A 19,502-nucleotide genomic window follows, 5' to 3' on the forward strand; every position below is an offset into this window, starting at 1 on the left:
AGGTGTTGTGCTATATATGTGGATGCAATAATGGAAATAAGGAACCAAAATACTAGCCACGTGGCACACTATGGGAGTCACGCAAATGAAATGTACGTGCGTAAGTCACGCCCATATTACAATATTACACGCACCTTTACAGAAACACCCATACTCCCCCTACCCACTGTGTTCGTCCCACGTAATGACCTGGAGACTGAGTCCACACCATCCAGCACTGAAAGGGTGAAAATTGGGTTCGTGAAAAAGCCAAACCCCTCCCTCTGCGCGCGCGGAGGGCAGTTATGGAAGACAGATGCAATCGAAAGTAGGAACCAAGCTCGTATTGCTCAATGTATTCACGTGAGAGCAGGAAGGAGCCGGGGGCTGCGGGGTGGAGGCGGGGTTGAGACAAGTTCTGGGAATACTTCACAGAGGGACCGGAAAGAGCAAGCAGCACCCTGCCCAAAGGCAAGGAAAATTCGGATTTCACAGGTAACCGCCCGCATCTTTGATGAGACTATAATGAATATAGCTGGGGGAAGGCGGCAGCATTTCAAATATATTAAAAAGTAACTAACTCTAAAGCGCGAGACCGCGGAGCGCCTGAGCCTGGTCAAAAACGAAACTAAGTTTGCCGTAGAGAACTCCAGATCCAGAGACTCTCGCCGAAGGAGTGGGACCGAGGCGCTCGGCTTCCAGGCACGGGGTATGGGAGAAGGCACCCGGGCGAAGGGAGTCTGTAGCGTTGACGTCATGCTAGCTGGGAACGCATCATCAGTTGTATCTATCTGCTCAAGAGGATTTTGTATTCGTTTTTGACTTCCGAAAGGCATTATTCTTTACGTACAAGCTGAATTCACCTTTAATGTAGTGCAGCATTGTCCGGAAAGGTTAGGCTGGACATAATGTACATGTCCGATCCCTTTCATTAGCTAGGATGGGCACCGTCAAACCTGGAGCTCGACAGAGAACGCCCTGACCACTTCGCAGAATGAAAAAGGCTCAACAGGGCTCTAAGTGGGCCGGGTCTCACCGGGTCTGTGGAAGCTTTATTTATGTATTTATTTTATTTTATGCATTTTTATAAAGCGCGGACTTAACCCGAAGGTGTCAGAGCACTGTACAATAGAACCAGTTACGTTACATGAGAGAACTGTTGCAGGAATAGAACAAACAAAAATAGCAAGCTAAAGTAAGAATAAATATGACAAATTTTACAATGACTAAAGAACTTCCTGGCGAACAGTAGCAGGCCATAGAATCAAAACAACGCAGGCAAAAGGAAAACCATTTCAAACAAAGCAAGCACAGGATGTACAGCAAAAATATAAACATATGTGACACATTTACAAAGACTTATGAACTTTCTGGCAGGGTCTGAGAAGGAGGGAATTAGTTCTGATAGTGTCTTTGGAACAAAAGAGATTTGAGGTCCGCTTTGAAGATCTGGATGGAGGTGATGGCATGGAGCGAAGGAGGAAGCGAGTTCCAGGTTCTCACCGCATTACCTGAGAACGATTGTGCCAGCAGTTTTTCTCTTTTGAAGGAGGGGGGGTTCAAGAAGTAACATTTCCACATTCCGAGAAGGTCTTGAGCCACCAGACAGTTTGAGTTTATTCGCCATATAGCGAGGGGGGGGAAGAGTGCAAAGCTTTGTGGGTGATGCACGCTGTTTTGTAGATAGCTCTAGCCTCAATGGGAAGCCATCGGAGAGAAGACAGGATAGGAGTGATGTGGTCACTTCGTTTGGACCCTGAAATTAAGCGAGCTGCTAAATGGAGGATGGATTTGAGGGGGGAGAGGTGAGATTTGGGAAGGCCAGTCTGAAGAGAATTACAATAGTCAAGTCTAGAGAGAACTAGCGATTGGACCAAGGTTTTTAGGTCATTCTCCGGGAAGAACCGACAAATTCCTCATAAGAGTCGCAGTTGATAACGTGTGCTCTTGGCCATGGAGTTGATGTGTGAGATTATGTTGAGTCTTTTGTCAAGTATGACACCTAAGGATTTATCTCAGGCCACAATGATGGGTTTACTGTTGAGTAGATTTGATTGATCCATCCAAGCATGAACAGGAGGCGTAGAGAGAGAGCTAGATATGAGGAGGAATTCAGTTTTGGAGGGATTGAGAATGAGTTGGTGAACTAGCATCCAGTTGTGAATAGTGTTGAGAGTAGAGCTGAGTAGTGAGAGATCATGAGGGGAAGACACCTGGAGGTAGATGTGGGTGTCATCCGCGTAGAGATGGTAGAGGATTCCAGATTTGCTTGGAAGGTTCCCTAATGGTTCCAGATAGAGATTGAACAGAGTGGGAGCAAGGAGAGAACCTTGTGGGACGCCTTGACCAACCACCATTGGAGACGAGAGACTATTTGCAATCTTGATCATTTGGGAGCTGTCTGTGAGGAAAGAGGCAAACCATTTGAGTACTGTGCCTTCCACGCCCATTCTCTGTTGAAGAATGTTAAGGAGGGTGGTGTGATTAACAGTGTCAAAAGCTGCAGAGAGGTCAAGAAGAATCAGAAGGCACGATTCCCCTGAATCGAGAATATGCAGCGCATCAGCGATCACTTGCAGCAGGGTTGTTTCAGAGCTGCAGTTTTAAATAAAGCCCGACTGGAACATGTTGAGGAGATTATTATCCATAATGTGTTGGGACAGTTGTTTTGCAACACATTTTTCTGTGATCTTTGAAAGAAAAGGGAGATTGGTGATGGGGCGGAAGTTATTGAGTTCATATTCATCTGCAGAGGTTTTTTTTAGAAGGGGGTAACCTGTCCTGTTTTGATGACACTTGGGAGGGATCCTTGACTGAGGAAGAGATTGACTAGCCTGGTCCAGTAGGAGAGAGTGTTAGTATAGAAATCAATGGCGATGCCACTGGGAATGGGGTCAGAGGAATGGTTGGAGGGTTTGGTTTCGCGGATGCATTTGAGGAGATCAACATCTGAGATGGTGGCAAAGTTCTGCCAAGTGACTAAGGATTTTTGCTCCTCGATGGGGGTGGGGTGGGTGACCTGTTCCACCAGAGAATTTACCTTTTGGTCGAAGAATATAGCAAACTCAGTTGCTTTCTTTGATGCATCCTCAGGCGTGATGGTTTGGGGAGAACAATTTGGGTTTTTGATGAGGTCGAAAAGTTTTTTGGGTCTGTTTTTAGCTGAATCGAGGAGGGATCTGAAGTGTGATGTTTTTTCCTGGAATATGTGTTTGTGGTATATGGATCTTGCTGAATGTAAAAGAGAAAGGTTGGGGGGGATGGAGAATGTCTCCAGTGCTTCTCTAAGATTCTGAGGTTTTTCCTTTCGTCATAGAGAGCTTTGTTGAACCAAGGAGCTGATGGGGTGGGTCTTTTCCTTTTGCTTTAGAGTGGAGCAACCTTGTCGATTTCGACTGCGAGGATTGAGAGGCAAAGGGGAGTGAGATCGTTGACATCCGTATTGGGGTCTAGACTAGGAAGAGACTGCATAGCAGAATCACATAGTCTCAAGATCAATGTGTTTTGTGTTGCAGAACCACGTAGAGGCTCTTTTGGGTTGGCCGAGAGTTAAAATGTGAGAGAGGTGAAAACAGAAGGGAATGAGGAAAGGTTCAGACCAGTCCACAAGGATGGGTGAAGCAGTGGTAATCTGGTCTGATTTGGAAATCACAAGGTCCAGAATTTACCCCTTGGCATGTGTAATTTCCGAGCAGTGTTGTGCAAGATCGTTAGCGGAAAGAAAGGTTGCAAGCTTGTTGGCAACCGAGTCTTCCAAAGAGCCCCAGTGGAGATTGAAATCACCTGGGAAGATCTGCTTGTCGCTCTGTGAATATTGGTCATTAATGAAGTCAATGAATTCCTCCATGAAGGAAGAGCAATTTCCAGGCGGGTGGTAGATGGTATGGAACCTGAAGGGTGTGCCATGATGAACTTGGAATTCTAGGGAGAGGCATTCAAAGGTGCGAAAGAGGGTAGGGAGAGGCTTTGATTTGGAGGGTGTTTCTGAAGATAATCGCAACACCTACCCCGATCTGACCTGGCCTGTCGTTTCTGAGAATAGAGTAGTCAGTAGGTAACAAAAGATCAAATGAAGTAAGAGAGGAGTCATTAAACCAGGTCTCAGTGAGGAAGAGCATGTCGAGGTTGTGGTAAGTGATGGTGTCGGAGATTTCCAGTTTTTGTTAGGTTGCAGATCAGCAGTTATGGAGCATACAGTGTAGAACTGACGCAACTGTTTTGGTGATGTGAGTGTCTGGACTGATGGGGGGGATAGGGATTAGATTCTTGAATGAGGGTGCCCCTTGAGGGGAGGCTAGTAAGTTCTGACGGAAGAGATGGCCTGAATGGCAAATTGAGTAGAGTTGTTAGGAGAGGCGAGTGTAGGGGAAATTACATTGATGGTCTTGTAGGTAGCCAATAGGTTGGTAGTGTCTGTGGAGGATAGATTATGGGTGGCTCTATTGGGGCGCGGGAGCAAGGAAGCAAGGAGCAAGGAACTCCTCGGGAGGTTGTTCGGGGATGGGGATTTCTTAGCACATAAGAGGGAAATGGACGCTTCAGGCAGGGAAATGGACGCAATGAGGGAATCAAGTTTCGTTTCCAGAGAGAGGTGTGCTGAGCATGGAGTGAAGGGTGGCTCAATAGTTACGGGAGAGAGTGGACTAGGCGAAGGAGGACAGGAGGAAGTGGGGGACCGGGGAGAGTGTTGGGGTGCGGGGGTCGAAGGTGGGGGAGGAAGTGAAGTATGCAAAGAAGGGCAGTGGGTTATACAAGCCATAGTTGCTGCTTATTTATCTTATGCAACTAGCAACCATTGACAAAGCCAATAGTCCTGACTTGTAGGTATGATGTCACTTGTTGTATCATATATCTGGACAGCAATGACAGGAACGGCAAAATACAAGTCGGGTGGCACACTGTGCTAAACACAGATTTTTCAGTCAGTCAAATAATCTTTATTTCGTTCGTAGACCATAAAAGATACATACATACATACAATTAACATCATTTCAAATATTGAAACACTAAAAAATGGCACACAGACCAAATATATGCAATTTATAAAAATATTAAAAAAAATATTTAACATTCAAAAACACAAGTTAGCAGTTCATGTTTCGTTTCTTGGAAATTGAGAAACCTAAAAAAAATGTCTTATAAAAATGATCTCCTTCGCGACAGCGTCAATGAAGCGCGAAACTGAGAATACAACAGGGCTAGAGGTGTCACACTTGAGTATTCTGAGGGCCTCTAAAAAATCTAAACCCCATATTTCTACAAAGTTGGACAAGCCAACGTTGACGTATGGATTTATACTTGGGGCAAAAGAAGATAACATAAAAATCAGCCTCTTCCTTAGCCCCAAATACCGGACATTCTACTGTCTTGCTGGGTGTCCATTTGTGGGTGAAGGCCCTAAGCGGGAGTGTGCCATATAGTTTTATATAGTTTTCTCGCAGATATAGTTTTCTCGCTACAGTAGGTAGGATCTCGTCTAGAAATGGCTCAACGTTATATTCATCTTTCCTGTCCAAAAACTGAACAGTAAGTGGACCCAAAGAAGAGTTATTAAGAGTAGCCATAATTCTATTCCTGCGATACAGATTGGCCAAATCGGCACGGGACAACTGGGCACAGACTAGAGCGGGATTAGTCCAGAAACCTGATAAACCCAATCTCACACTTTCCATTTTTATAAAAGGGAACCAAGGCAATTTCTCGGACCCTGGAAGGCCCAAATGCTCTTCAGTTTTGGATCTAAAGTGCGCCAGTTAAGGGGTTACCCAGAGTCTACGCCAATAGATTAAAGGCTGCAGAGCAATTTCTTCTTCTATTGGTCTAATGCCCATATCCATTGTCATGGGGGTGAAAGGAGTGCTAGTTGGAAGAACCAGCAGTGATCTTAAAAATTAATTTTCAGTCTTACTGATACCTTCTACCGGACGGTGGCCTCACAGTTCCGCCCCATATAAGATTGCTCCCCGAGCATGAGCTTTATATATTTCTATAATGGGAGCAACTGGGTTACAGGTGGATCCCCTATGGAGTTTCAAAATGCCACCTGTAGTCTGAGCGAGTTTTAGTTTGGCCCAATCCATTCTGTCAGTAAGGGTAATACCCAAGTATTCAAATACAGTAACCCTGTCCAAAGCTATGCCATTCAGAGAGGGATTGGGACATCTGGTCTTTGGTGGATTGCAGACCATAAACTTGGTCTTTGTGTATTTATCTCCAATCCCCTTTTATGACAAAAATTGGCAAAGCTATCCAAGGCACGTTGAATACCCATGGGTGTTTTTTACAATAGAAGAGTATTGTCAGCAAACATTAGTGCCACCACCTGTTCGTTTTTTAATGTTGGGGCATCGATGTCTTTTACCCCCTTAAGGTGGGCAATCAGTGCATTGACGAAAAGACAGAATAAAGTGGGCGCCAACACACACACCTGTCTTACTCCTCTAGTGACTGGGATTTTAGATGTTAGACTACCACATTTACCACTCCTGACTTGGGCGAAGTTATCAGAATGGAGTCTCCTGATGATGCTAAGAAGGTTTGCTGGCATCCCCATATCCTCAAGTACTGCTCATAGTATTTGTCGGGGTACCAAATCGAAGGCCGTTTTAAGGTCAACAAAAATTAAGTAGAGGCTGCCACCCTCTACTCTCATAGTTTTCCAGTACAAAAGCTGGAGCCTTAGTAACTGGTTGACGTCGATGTTTTTTCCCCAAATCCGTCCTGAAAAGGGCTCAGGATCAATAGATCCTCCATCCAACTCGAGAATAATGTGTGCAAATAGTTTTTGGCTTACATCGGTCAGACTGATCGGACGGTAGTTAACCGGGAGTAATGGGGATCCTTTCTTAAACACAGGTATAATCTCAGCACCCACCCAGGTGACAGGTAGTTTGGAGCCCTGGAGTATGGCATTGAACAAGATACAGAAATAGGGGACCCAAACTGCAGTTTGGTCCCTGTAGAGATCACCAGGGATTTTATCGAGGCTGTGCGCCTTACCAGCTGGGAGACTTTTTATGGCCAGTTCCACCTCTTTCATTGTTACTTTGCAATCTAGGAACTCGTGGTTAGTGTAGCCTAAAGGAGGAATATCGGGGATGGAATATGATGCCACATTGGTAATCTGTAATAGTGGCTGATCAGAGGGATCAGAAAAGGGATTAACTTCCATCGGAGGGGCATATAGCATCTGATAGTGTTCTACCCATTTCTCCGGTGCAATATTTGGGTCATCAGCCTTTTGGCCTTCGCTACTGCCAGATCGGACTATTGTCCAGAATTCCCTCATATCCCCGGACTCGAGGGCATTTTTTAGGGTGTCCCATTTGCTGTTTTCCCAGTCCTGTCTAGCCTCAGATAACACTTTCTTGTAGTAATGCCTCTTACTTTTTATTAATGGTTTGTTCAGGACTTTGATTGCATCCAGCAGTTCCCCCTTGGCTTTCTTACAATTTCAATCAAACCAAGTAGAAGCCTTCCTATTCTTCCTGGATGTAGCCATTAATTAATTTAATAATTCTGCGAGGGCAATCACTTGAATGTTGTGAGCTTGGTTAAAAAGGACTTCCTGCCCATGGTCTAATTGATCGCTAAGTTCAACAAACGCCTGATGAACAACTTGGTAAATAGAACTCATTAGTTCTGGTGACTTCTTCACCGTTGGCCATTTAAGCCTTCTTCTGTTATTGGAATGAAGGGGTGTCTCTCGGTTATCCACTTTGTCCCTCGTGATTGAGCTCATCTCAAGAAAACTGATGTCAAGAGCCAGGGCATTGTGGTCGCTGTCGTGGCGTGGGAGGACCACAAAATCAATGACCTTTGACCAGGTCCTGACCTCTATCATGATGTAGACTATACGGGAGGACTGACCTGGTCGATTAAAAGTGTTATTGCCCTCTAGGTCAAATTGGGTACGACCATTACAGGCTCTCAAGGAGTGAGCCATAGTGATGGAATTCAATTGAAGGGCTAGTGGTGTCCAGGCCTTGATGGGAGATATTTGAAGGTCTGGGATGGACCACAGCGAGTCCTCAATGCTGGTAATAGATTCAATGGTACCTGGGAGTGGTTCGTATTGGCAGTTGAAATCCCCAGCAACAATCAGGGTACTCTCCCCCTGAACAGAAGAAATAAAATTGTCTAAAATATTCAATGTTGGTGATTCATTACTCGACCTGGTAGGACGGGAATAGACATTATTAAAGGTCACACCAATTTGGACAGAAAAGGAAGTCTGATACATTGGAGATCTAATGATGGAGTATCTAGTTGTGACACTGTACATTCCAAATGGGAACCAACAAGAATAGTCAAACCCCCAAATGGTCTCTCCTCTCATCAATCGAGGCCAGTTTATTGACTGACAAAAATCCCTACCTAAAAAAGTGTTCCCTGGACCATGTCTCCTGGAACAGGCAGACATCAAACTTATCTATAATCTGCAACCTTATCACGTTTCCCCTGGGCACGTAAGGGGGGGGGGTTTGTTGGGGCCATCACAGTAAAAATGAACAATAACTATAGAGACCGTCACACCAACAATATGGATTTAGGAGAACGGACAGTACCTTATGTTCAGCAAGTGGGTATAGAGTCCAGTAATCCAGAGGTTAGGGAGGTGGCCCAGCCCGGCCTCTTCCGGGCAAGGACGGCCCGCCCTTGGCCCAGGCTTCGTCCGGCGCGCGCGTCCCGCTTGGTGGAGGCCCCACTCCGCTTTTGAAGGGCCTCCTGACGCTGTTGATGGCGTCAGTGGGAAGCGCCACAGAGGGGATGCTGGGACTTCGAGTCCTTTCACCTGCGCTAGAGATGGTGGAGCAGAGGTAGCGGGATTCCGAGGATGGGCGTTGTGGTCTCCCAGACCGATGGCGTGATTTGCGGCGTCCTCTGGTCAACGAAACCCACATCACTCTGCCCCCGCTCCGCTTTTGAAGGGCCTCCTGGCGCTGTTGATGGCGTCAGTGGGAAGCGCCACAGAGGGGATGCTGGGACTTTGAGTCCTTTCACCCGCTCTAGAGATGGTGGAGCAGCGGGAGCAGCGGGAGCAGCGGTAGCGGGATTCCGAGGGTGGGCGTTGCGGTCTCCCAGACCGATGGCGTGATTTGTGGCGTCCTCAGGTCAACAAAACCAGCCCTTTCAGCTAACATGTTTTAAGCCACGCCCTTAATTACACTGACCACGCCCCTTTCAGAGACCCCCCCACCCCCGTTTTTTCATCCCACTTAAAGCCCTGCCCTTAGATATTGTAGGGGACCAATGAATACAATTTAGTCTAAATCTCAATAAAAGAAAATGATGATGCAGATTATTAATAAAAGACTAAAAAGGTTGATCTAAAATCCCTGGATTTATGATCACATAATGTCTACACATGGGTTTTCTGAGTTAATTTGTTTCCCTTTCCAGTCTTCACCTAGGTGAAAATTGGATTTTAATATCTTTCACATCCTTAGGGTGCAACTGCCTTGGTTGATTAAAAAGCTCAGGGCGCCCTAGGGCTGAGAGCTGTTGAGAGACATAGCTTAGTCATTTTCTCTCTGGATTTCCCTTCTCTTTTTGAAACTCAGGAGCAGCAACATTGTTGTGGTGTCACCAGGTTTTAAGTGGAAGGTTTTTGAATATTCTGTACAACAAGCCATAGTTGCTGCTTATTTATCTTATGCAACTAACAACTATTGGCCAAGCCAATAGTTCTGACTTTTTGTAGGTATGATGTTACTTGTTGAATCATATATCTGGATGCAATGACAGAAAGAGCATAATACAAGTCGGGTGGCACACTAGTGGAGGAGTGTGGCTCAATGGTTAGAGCATGAAAGTGGCCTAACCCCTTCAACTGGCAGCTAGTACTACAGCATGCAACAACTTAAATGATAATCAAAAACAATTTTCAAATACTTTTCATTCTCAAATTTAATATGTTTTAACCATCAACATATTCTCCAACCAATTTCATATTTTTCATTTTCAATTAATGATGACAATATATACATCAATCATTACATTCAATTTATGAATTCAGTTTACAACAAATCCATATATCTTGAGCACCCAAAGCATTTCGGGACACTCTTGTCCCTTCGTCAGGGGTTCCTGTTGTACAAGAAATGAAAAGAAAGGAAACAAAATGTATACGATGCCAAAATACTTTTTGAACATGTTATCATGCTAAAGTCCTACCCTAGACAAATCCATTATAAAACATGAATGTACACCAAATCAATGTTGAAGTTCCCTGTTTGCTGAATAACCAATTGTTAGAATATACAGATTAGATTCTCACCGTAATAGATCCTATTGAGCCCTGAAAGTCCACTCTGACAAACCTGAAAAACATAAGAGGTCTTGGTTGCAAAGGGCCGTTGTAAAAATACGAAGAAACTACACAACTTAACAATAAGAAATCGCTTACCGAAATACTGTGGTATTCTCAAACTCTAGCGTCCTGCCGGAAAAACACAAGCAAACATCTATGGATCTAACTCCATTCACTCTCTTAAAAACATTTATGTGAAAATTTCATTAGTGTACCGTAGGTGTCACCTCTTTATAGCGTATAAGCCACGTATTTCTAAAAAGCAAGAAAAAACTGAAAATCCAGGATTTAACATCGCGTATCTGGTATTACAAAACAACGCTCGCTCCAATTACTCGAGTGAAGGCTCTCACCTGCAAAAGCCGGTATGGATATTCTCTTATATCAAGGTCGGTATCTTACGAACGTCCTCTAAAGGGAACAAGACATAAGGAAAACAATTTACGAACTCGCCCGAAGTACGCTTGTCAATTGCCTTTTTCGAACGCTCTCTATGCCTTCACCGCTGGTCGGGGGAAGATGCACTTCCGTGTCATCAACCGACCTATATACCACGTGTATCCGGGACCCGCAAACTAGACACTAACAAAGGACTATGTTTACATGAGCAAAGCTCTGAGTTTCAACAAAACTTTATCAAAGAACGCTACAAGGCGAATTCCGAGCGAATCCGAATCGTTACTTTTTAACTAGTACTAATGATTTTCTATACAAATTATAAATTAATGAAACAACAATAGAACATTGAAATGTAAATAGCGTTATAGCATAAATGTGCACAAATAAAGAAACCGGTTTGTTTTTTTACAAATTAATCAAAAAACAGTCAGCAGGTGTCCACAACTATAAAATCCAAAATGCATTAATACATGTAATTATACCTCATTTCCATCTATTAAAACAATATTTAGGGGACTATGTTCTATAACCCATCTAAACTGTGTTTTTACAAGATGTTATATGTGATGGTTATAAAGTTATTGGTGTATCGGAATGTCACGTGTATCGCTGGCCAGCTGTTGAGATTATTTTTCATAAAAAACAGCTCATTTCCAATTTGTCATTGAGCCAGAAGGGCGTCAAGGTTTGAAGTTTTTTTATCCAGAAGACTTCCCTCTGGAGGAGGATTTTAGAATTGTCCATACCTTCTCTTTGAGGGACCATTTCAATTATTTGGAACTTGATTTGAGCCACTGTATGTCGCTGTTCAATCCAATGTGATGCCAGAGGTGATGTGGTATTTTGGTTGCGAATACGACTCTTGTGTTCTGATAAACGTATCTTAATCTTTCGTTCTGTTTTACCGATATAAAGCAATCCACCAGGACATTTAATCATGTAGACTAGATGTTCTGAATTCCAGTTGCTCGTGTGGTATAGCGGAATACTTTCACCAGTCCTGGGATGTGATAACACATTCCCTGAAATCACGTTGTTACAGTTTTTGCAGTTCCAGCACTTTGTGGTACCTCGGTAGGATGTTTCTCCTTTTTTCAAAGTACCGATTCTAGATCGTTTAGTTAACATCTCTTTGAAATTTTGTGCCTGTGTATATGCAAATAATGGTCTTTCTTTAAAAAGTGTCCCAAAGTCTGGTTCGGACTCAAGTAGTTCCCATCTTTTGGCAATTATATTTTTGATGTCTCTAGATGCAGACGAAAATTTTGATACACCATTCTCTGAGAACTCTTTTTGTTTTTCTTTAACAGCAGTTGGGCTCTGGACAGATCTTTAACTCTAGCCATCTGCTTATCAAGGTGTTCCTCTGCATATCCTCTTTGGATGTAACGCAATTTTTGTTCATTTAGTGATTTCTCACAGTCATTATCATTGGATGAAATTCGCTTGATCCTCATGAATTGAGAGATTGGCAGATTTTCAATTAAGCTCTTTGGGTGAAAACTTTTGAACTGTAATGCATTGTTTTTATCTGTAGGTTTTTTTAAAAGGTGTGTTTGTACTTGATTCATATTGTAAGTGAACTGAATTCTTGGATCAACTAAGTTGAGACTGCGGATGTTATTGATTAATGAAGTTTCTGAATTTTTCCAAATTAGAAAAATATCATCAATATATCGCCTAAAAAAATTAGGCCTTCCTTCCATGTTGAATCAGATAATATGTATTAATGTTCGAATTTGGCCATGAATGTATTTGCATACATGGGTGCCCCCGGAAAACCCATAGAGGTTCCATTCAATTGGTTGAAAAAATTGTTCTGCCATTCAGAATAGCTGTTTACCAGACAAAATTCCAATAACTGTAAGATCAAACATTTCAATGATTCTGGTCCTTCTTCCTGTAGTAATGCCCACTCGACGGCTTCCAATATTGATTTATTGGGAATTGAAGTGTATAGTGCAACGACATCAATCGTGCACAAGATCCAATTATCAACCGATTCCAGAGGTAATTCTGCTAAACTTTGCAAAAAGTCTGATGTATCTTCAATGTAGGTGGACCACCTTTGAATGAATGGTTGTAAGCAATGGTCAATGAATATTCCTGGGGTTTCAAAAATTGACCCACATCCAGACACAATCGGTCTGAATGGTGGGTTTTTCAGATCTTTATGTACTTTGGGCAAAAAGTATATTTTTGGCCTCCTTGGAAATATTTGAAAAAGATATTTTTTAGTTTTGGAATCAATCCAACTCATTTTTTCAGCCTGATCAAGCAATTGACTCAAAATATTTGCTATTTCCATAGTTGGATCTTTTTCAAGTTGCATGTATGTGTTCTGATCCATCACATGTTCAGTGCCTTTGTTTATATAAAACTCTGCATCCATCATCACTAGTCCTCCTCCTTTGTCCGCCTTCTGGAATGATATAGTGTCATCTTTTGCCAAATGTAGAAGCGCGCTGAATTCTACGCGAGATAGATTCCTGATTTTTCGTTTGTATTTAAGCTTTTGAAAGTCTATTTTTACCAAAATTTCAAAATTGTCTAGCGTCTTATGCGATACTGGGGCTAAAAATGTGCTTTTTGGTTTGAATTTTGAAACTGAACCTTCTTCCATTGTAACTGGACAAATATTTGTGAAGAAATGTTTTAAACGCAAGATTCTCATGAATTTGAAGAACGAGACTTCAGTCTCAAGTTCAGTAGTATGGTATGTGATCACAAAGGATGGTCCTTTATTGAGCAAGTTTTCTTCAAACTGAGTGAGTTGTTTCTGTGAGATATTTATCTCGAGATTTTCCCTTGGCTCCTCAGCCCTGTCTTTTTTTCTATTTCCTTTTCCTTTCCTTTTCCCCGTCTTGTTTTTTTTCGGGTTGTTTGGAAACGGTTGGATCTGGAGGTTTGTTCTGCTCTGTGCCCTTCTCTAAAAAAGAAGAAGAGCTACTTTCACTGGGTCCTGAGGCTCCCCCTTCTTTAGTTTTGCTTGAGGTTTTTTGACTCAACAAATGACTCGCCGGTGGTCTTGAAGTATCTCTGTCCCGGTCTGAAATTACACTTTCCTCAGAGGAAGCTGGCTGGCTCAATGGTTAGAGCGGCAGACCCTGATGCAGAGTTCTGGCCAGGGACCAGGGTTCGATTCCCACCTCGGCGAGGTCTCGGGCTCAATTTCCTCGGACCTGTTAATTCTCACCTCGGTGCCTATTCTAATCACGGGCCCCACGCTGCAACTCTGGGCAATAGCTTGCTTAGCCTCCACACCGGCCCCAACAGCGCTAAGGATGCCTGGCTTCACCCTGGGGGTGCCCAGGAGTGGGCACTTTACAGGGAAAGCCAGGAGGGGTTCCACGGCGGTATGAGTATCAGCGCCAGGAAGCCGAATAGGCGACACCGCAAGGTGACCGTCTGGTGACAGTGCGCAAGTACCATGCATTTACATTTATATGCTAAGCACAGATTTTTAACTTAGGTGTTTTTAAGCCACACCCTTACTTACATTGACCACGCCCCTTTGAGAGACCCCCCAGTTTTTTCTCCCACTTAAAGCCCTGAGGCACACAGTTGTGGGGTGGGTTCGTGCACTGGTTGCAGACATCTGTATTGGACATGCATGTCACATGTTTCATTCCCAATAAGCTAGGTCAGTAGATAAACGTGCCTTTGAAGAGATATGATGGTAATCTGCAGATCACAAGTTTAATTCCCAGTAAGACAGCTCAGTGAGTTAATGTGCCACTGGCAGAGACCTATATGCAACATGGAGGACACAGGTGGTCATTCCAATGGAGTCGCTCCATATGCCAATGTGTCCGGTGCGGCTGTGTGTGGAACCTGCATGTCACTCTTTTATATCCCACTGTCCTGCGGAGACATATTGTCGTAGCCGCAGGACGCAGTTCAGTGGCCCCTATTTCCTCCCCCTGGAAATGCTATAAAAAAATTAAGTATATCCAGCCTAAACCTCATAAGCAATAAGCAATCATACACGCTTTTTACAATAAAAAGGTATGGCTCAAGGGTTGGGATGAATTTCAACATGAAATGAGCATGCACACAGGGTTCTGTATCCTTAATGCATTTGATCCAAGGGATATAATGTGACCAATCAAGCGACATACAATCCTTAAAAGTCTCTGTGTTTAATTTGATCTCCTGTTTTGTCCAAATATCTAACCAAAGAGAGAGGTGGCAAATGCTGTAGCATCAATTATGTAACCAAAGCCCAGTTCTTCATGCACAGAGAATATAGGGGCACAGTGCGGGACATACAAGAGAAGTCTCAGGAAGGAATTTCCAACTGTGCATTACAGCCTGATTGACATACCCCCAGACCTAACTCCCATATCCCTAAGAGATGCATTAGGCACTATAGATCTGTAGCACTAACAGTAGCATTGGCCCGTGTGCATTCCTCCTTTTTCCTGCTCACAAGGGGGCACCAACACACCTAAGAGTCAAACAACAAACCACAGTAAGAACAAGCATTTGTAATGCAATCGGTCTTGCCTTTGGGACCTTAGATGTATTTAGCAATGCAGCACATTAGCCTGGGTGCTGAAACATCTACTGTTCTTTAACATGGAGGTAAAGTAAGCACCAAACTACATGACACGCCAGGTATGGGAACACAAGGAGAGAAATATTGCCTTTCAGCTGGAAATGGTATAGTCCAAAACTCTGTTATTAATTTAAAATCAGGGCCTTCGGTGGTCATATCTCTGAAAATACAAGATTAAAAAAAAATATTCTTCTCTACGGCTGCTCGTGGAAGACAATTTCTATGGACAGGCACCTAAAGAATGCTAAAGTGATTCTGGTATTTTACTGACCTCTGCTGGTCGTTTTCTATCAAGAAAGTTAAATAGAACCAAACTAAACAATTAAGGCAGTAGGGGAATCATGCACAGGAAAGTGCAGTCTATCTCTCTTTTCAAATTAACAAGGACAAAAATGGGGGAGCCATACTTACCTGCACTGTGCCGCCACCGCCACGAGAGTCATTTGGGCAGGCGAGGAAGGAACGCTGACATCTCCGCCGACACCGCCAAGAGTCCCTGGACACCGGACTCCGCGCCGCCGCTCCGGGAGACCACAAATCCCGGCAGGCCTCGCGGCGGCGCGTGTGCAGTGACGCGGGTCGTCGCGCTGCTGAGGGCGCAAGAGCCCTACAAAGGGAGGAGAACCCCGGCAGAGCGGGGGGAGCCATACTTACCTGCACTGTGCCGCCACCGCCACGAGAGTCATTTGGGCAGGCGAGGAAGGAACGCTGACATCTCCGCCGACACCGCCAAGAGTCCCTGGACACCGGACTCCGCGCCGCCGCTCCGGGAGACCACAAATCCCGGCAGGCCTCGCGGCGGCGCGTGTGCAGTGACGCGGGTCGTCGCGCTGCTGAGGGCGCAAGAGCCCTACAAAGGGAGGAGAACCCCGGCAGAGCGGGGGGAGCCATACTTACCTGCACTGTGCCGCCACCGCCACGAGAGTCATTTGGGCAGGCGAGGAAGGAACGCTGACATCTCCGCCGACACCGCCAAGAGTCCCTGGACACCGGACTCCGCGCCGCCGCTCCGGGAGACCACAAATCCCGGCAGGCCTCGCGGCGGCGCGTGTGCAGTGACGCGGGTCGTCGCGCTGCTGAGGGCGCAAGAGCCCTACAAAGGGAGGAGAACCCCGGCAGAGCGGGGGGAGCCATACTTACCTGCACTGTGCCGCCACCGCCACGAGAGTCATTTGGGCAGGCGAGGAAGGAACGCTGACATCTCCGCCGACACCTCCAAGAGTCCCTGGACACCGGACTCCGCGCCGCCGCTCCGGGAGACCACAAATCCCGGCAGGCCTCGCGGCGGCGCGTGTGCAGTGACGCGGGTCGTCGCGCTGCTGAGGGCGCAAGAGCCCTACAAAGGGAGGAGAACCCCGGCAGAGCGGGGGGAGCCATACTTACCTGCACTGTGCCGCCACCGCCACGAGAGTCATTTGGGCAGGCGAGGAAGGAACGCTGACATCTCCGCCGACACCGCCAAGAGTCCCTGGACACCGGACTCCGCGCCGCCGCTCCGGGAGACCACAAATCCCGGCAGGCCTCGCGGCGGCGCGTGTGCAGTGACGCGGGTCGTCGCGCTGCTGAGGGCGCAAGAGCCCTACAAAGGGAGGAGAACCCCCGCGTCGCGGGACGCGAGCGGGACGCCCGGGGCGAAGCCCGGGCAAAGGGCGGGCCCTCTGAGGCCCTCAGAGGTCAACAGTGGTCGGGCGGGCCACCCCACCAACACTACTGAAGAAGGTTAGTCTCCCAATAGGATCCCTACAATGGCTGACTGTACTGCCACATGCATTAATGCTGACATCCTTACTCAGGACGTTGAGTCCCCTGTAACATTGCTAACGTCGTTTGAGGCATTGATAGATACTGCTTTCAACGAGATCGTTGAGACTGAAAGGAGATTTTCTATGGGCCCACTGAGTATAAATAAACCACAAGCTATAAGTAGTCTCAATGGTAATAACCACACCCATATAAACCCTGAAATAATTGTTGTAAAACCCTCACATCCCATTGTTGAAGTACCGATTGTCTTAGACGATGAGGATACTGTCACGTACATAGCACCAGAAGTGACTCTTGGCCATACCTTAGAAACAACATCTATCGTGACTGCTAATAATGTATTGGGTAAAGTCGCAGCAAAGAGAAAGAGGGGCTCTGCCAAAATAACCCAGAATAAACGGAAGCAGCCCCTAAGGACTGTCAACCAACCAACTCCACAAAGCATGTGGAATAAGGGGAAGAGACAGAAGTTGGTCCAACACATAGCACCTATACAGGATCAACCGCATCTGGGTGATGTAGTCGTTATAAATAACGAGGGGTCACATTATATATCTATCTCCACCCAGACTGAGTCCCCCCACGAAAACGTCAAACCTAGTCATCATGCTAAGTCAGAAGGGAACCTTATCGAGACTATTGCAGAGACAATTTTTAAAAATTTGGAAGGTCAAATGATCAAACAATTTAATAATATTTTTAAAAGACTTGATAAACTGGAGAATTTAATCAAAAACGAGGATGCAAAGAGAAAAGGCATAGCGAACTTGGACAAAATGAGAGTAGAACGTCTGCTAAAAGACCTTGAATCCACTACTCGTGCCACCACCTCGGGTAACATCAGGACAGTGGAACAACAAGCCACTTCTACCCCAACACAGTCTGTTACACCTAAGGGGATTAAAAATAAGGGTACAACCGGCAGTAATCTGCCTGACTGTCAAACCAATACTCCCTCATTACCAAGTAACCCTATACATGGGAAAGTCATATCATCCAAACCTTCTGTCTCCACTAATGACATAAGCAGGGCATCTATGAATTCTACAAAAAAGGATATTATAGCAAAACAGACCACACTAGTACAGAAGGGTTCTGCTAATCCCAGCCAGCACGATAGAAAGACCACGCATGAGGACACCAGACCTAATAAACATCAAGGCCCGGCTCTACATCTCCCACCTGAGGCCTGTCCTTATGTCCTAGTGCTGGCTGGCATCCCACCGCTTAAGGAAGGTCAAGGTGAATCATGGGTTCAACTCCATAATAAGTGTATAGACTGGTTAACGAAGCACAAGGGAGTGGGGTATGATATTTCTAAAGAAATCATAACCACACGGCGTGTAACCTGGGTTGGTCCCCTCTACAAAAATATCAATGGGGACTGTATTGTAATTAACTTCAGAAACCCGGGCACTGCAAAATTCTTGCTGAACTATAATCCTGGTCGACATGGCCCATCTACTGTGGTGACCCCACTACCCTTAAAATATTTTTATCGTCCTCCACACAAGATGATGCAACCCCCCCCAGTTTTCCCATTGCAGAATAGGTTTGGAATTTTCCAGGACCTGGATACATTGGACTGACTGCCCACCAAAAACACCAAACCACTTTCCGTGTGCCCTGAGGTAGTTCAGTTAATGGAACCATCTCGAGAGGCGGACCCGTTAACACAGGAGATTTTTCCATCAGGTCCATTAAGTGTTCAACAGGGACATGTCACACCTAAACCCGCCTCAAGTATTAATCAGGGTACCGGCCCAAGGAACAATAATGGTAATAACCTAAGCATCCTTAGTTGGAACATCGCGGGCCTGAAGTCCAAGTTGGGAATTCTTCAATGGCGGGACTGTGTCAATTGTTATGACATATTGATGTTTCAAGAAACTTGGTGTGTGGAGGACCTATTGTATGAGGGGTATAGCTGCCATAATAGGACTGTCCCGGTCCCTTTGGTTGGCCGTCCTAGTGGCGGATTGTCCATTTGGATAAAAATTGGTGCGGGAACTAAAATTGACGAACTACAGACAAATTGTCCTAGTTTTATGGCACTCTCGTATACCGAGCGGATAAAACTGTGTTTAATCAATTTCTACAATAATGATTTTTTGTCCCAACCTAACCAAAATTTTATTCTCTTATTTGATTTTATTAATGAAATCATGGATGGACAGGCATACGGGAAATTTGATGGCATTTGTTTAGGGGGGGATTTTAATGCACATGTACATCCAAGAAATCCCCCATGTAAAAGAGGGAAAGAACTGTCAGACCTTCTTGCCACCAGTGAATTTGTTAATTGCATGGAACACGTAGGTATGGAAGATCATGCATCCCCTTTCCCTACTTTCATAGGACATGGGGGTGGTACAACGATTGATTATGTCTTCGTTTCACATGCCATTGCAAATGCATTAATGAGGGCAGAAGTAGTGTGTGAAATTCACAGTGATCACTATCCAATTGCCATTCATTTATCATTGC

The 19,502-nt window shown here is 45.1% G+C and overlaps 1 protein-coding gene across 2 annotated transcripts in view; it reads left to right on the forward strand.

Moving 5' to 3' along the window:
- Positions 1–393: 393 nt before the first annotated feature.
- The window catches only part of MLKL (mixed lineage kinase domain like pseudokinase), a 703,954-nt gene continuing 684,845 nt past the window's right edge, over positions 394–19,502 (forward strand). Inside the window, exon 1 of one of the 2 annotated variants that reach the window (XM_086945230.1) lies at positions 394–474. The gene's annotated coding sequence lies outside the window, so the exon portion shown is untranslated. The remainder of the gene's footprint in view (positions 475–19,502) is intronic. The other variant, XM_086945229.1, reaches the window with a different exon arrangement.

The sequence above is a fragment of the Lissotriton vulgaris genome, chromosome 12 (assembly GCF_964263255.1).
Source record: "Lissotriton vulgaris chromosome 12, aLisVul1.2, whole genome shotgun sequence".
In the NCBI taxonomy this organism is placed as follows: domain Eukaryota; kingdom Metazoa; phylum Chordata; class Amphibia; order Caudata; family Salamandridae; genus Lissotriton; species Lissotriton vulgaris.